Source organism: Lepidochelys kempii, chromosome 20 (assembly GCF_965140265.1).
Source record: "Lepidochelys kempii isolate rLepKem1 chromosome 20, rLepKem1.hap2, whole genome shotgun sequence".
Classification (NCBI taxonomy): Eukaryota; Metazoa; Chordata; order Testudines; family Cheloniidae; genus Lepidochelys; species Lepidochelys kempii.
The window spans coordinates 2688543-2691101 of record NC_133275.1 but is presented as its reverse complement, the minus strand read 5'-3'; positions in this window follow the sequence as shown (position 1 = coordinate 2691101).

Below are 2559 nucleotides of genomic sequence, written 5' to 3'. Positions count from 1 at the left end.
CGCGTCACAGCCAGGGGGCGGGGCGAGACGGCACAGGGAGCTGGGCGGGAACCGGCAGGGCGGGGCGTACCGGTGCCGTGGTGCGTCATGGGGGTTGTAGTTTCCGGCGTTTTTAAGGTCTGGGCGCCTGCGCTCTGCCGCCCGGGGGCTTCATGGGAATTGTAGTCCCGCCGCCCTGAGGCGCCATTGGCGTTGTAGTGACGGCCCAGGTGCCTGATGGGAATTGTAGTCCAACTGTCAGGCAGGGCGGGTCCTGTGATCAAGGCAGCCAGCAGCCCGTGGCCAATAGGCTGATGGGATGCAAAGTGACCTCATGCATCACGTCATAGCACGACACATTTGCATCATCGCCCCAGGATGCATCACCCTGCCGCATCATCCCATGGCAACAGGGCCTCGTGGCCCCCCTGCGCCATGCCCCCACACGTCACCGCCCCGTGCCCTGCTGGGACACAGCAGCACATGCTCATACGTCGTCCTGACCTCACACCGTGACATCGTCGTGCTGCAACCCGACATCACGCCTCACTGCCCTAGGGGGTCGTCCCGCAACGTGGCACTGCCCCGCGGCATGTCGCCACGCTGCTGGCTTTCCCCCAACGTGTCAATCCACCCCGGGGAAAAGCTCACCGCGTTCAAATGTCACCTGTCACAATGACACGTTTTGACAGGGCATTCCAATGTTGTCATATGAAAGCTGACGACATGGAACTGAGCATAAAATTTATCACAGCTCATCAAAATATCATCATGTCATCATGATTACTTATTATTTGTATTTTCACAATGGGTAGGAACTCCAGTCATGGACTAAGGCACATCAGGACATTGCTGTGGCTCAACGCAACGTCATCAACCTCAGGATGCTCATCATTGTATACCATCCTCTGATCACACCAAGAAGCCATGTCATGACATCACAACACAACATCATCACACCTCAAACCAACATAATATTATAATGACCTTTTCCCCAAAGTGAGTTTTGGACCCAGGGGCTTTCTTGCAGGATCCTAGAAATCACCCTAAAAAAGTGGCCCTGTCAAATCACTTATCCATGTTGGATCTTTCTTTGACTAAAATCATAGTAAAATACACTTACTGCTGGACTCTGGTTTTGCACCGTGAATCTCAAAGTGTTTTACAGACTAATACTGAAATCAAAGTCTCAGAGTCCTCTTGACAGGGTTCAAATTATGATGCCCATTTTATAGATGGGGAAATTGGGGCACAGAAAAGTTAAGCAACCTGCCCAAAGTAAGCCTGTGTCACCGCCATGAACAGAACCCAGGAGTCCTGATTCCTAGATCTATGCCTTAGCCACAAGCTTAAGCAATATATCATGGGACTGATTGGCAGTTATTGTCTAAACAGTTCCAGCTGTCCCTCTATTTTCATCATCACAATGGTCCCTTTTGATCTTGAAATCTATGAATCATCTCCCTAATTCCATCTTCTTTTGGGGAAGCCAGTTACAAAAAACTCCTCAAATCCCAGCTCTCAGAGAATTGTGCTAGGAACCCCCCCAGTTTTGCTTCCTTTGCGGACAAGGTGAGAGGAGTAGAGGTTACTCCACAAAGCCCATACTGTACAAACGACTGGCAAACGGTTGTGAGTAGTACACTGTAAAACACAAGTCCAGTGATCTTGTGCTGCCATGAAAGGTCTAGTTCCACTGCTTCCTCCTTCAGGTAAATATTTCACTGGCGAAAATGTCAACAGCTGCTCTTTATGGCTTTTCAGCTCTATGATTTCACCTTGATTTCACTATTAGGTAACACTTGGCTAATTGCAGGTCCAAAGCCATGATAAAAATAGCCCTGCTACCCTATCAACAGCACAAACACAGTCTCCTGGCTCCTGCTCTGAACTCAGTTCAACCAGGGATCAAAAGTAGAGCCCGTAGTGAAGATGCCACATTAGCCCCCAGCCTACGTCCTCTCCACACTCCATAGCAGTCAAGGTAAATATGTCTCTGGATGTTATTTCAAGACATGGAGGTAGCAATTTAAAGCGGTGCCCTGTTGTCCCTCCCAAACAGTGACAGACTGGAAAATTAAATATAAACACCTCGTAACTGCAGAAAACAATTATTCAGCTCATCTTGTTGCACCGATCATTTCTTTGTTTAAACAAGTCCTTTTCTTCAAGGGGCTCCCAAAAGTTGCCCTGACAAAAGCCAGATTAGCAGCTTCTTAAATCCATCCTGATCTTTAGCTGGCTGGTGGAGACTACAGATCCCAACATGCAATGCTCCACATCAAGCTAAGCCTCATAGCCACATGGCCCACTGGAACCTGTAGTGTCCCCAAGGTCAAGTGGTAAAGATTTGTGAGCCTCTTTGGGGGCCTTGGTTCTGGCGGGTTTCGGATGCACATGAGGTAGCTATCAGAGTCATCCAGAAATGCTTATGTGAGGTTCCATGCAGCACCCTTTTGTTATTATGATTCATTATTTGTTAAGCAAAGACAATGTGTTAGGCGCTGTATAAAATACAGGTCTCAAAACAATCCCTAGCCTGACGAGCCAACGATATAACAGCCCAATCCTGAAAACATC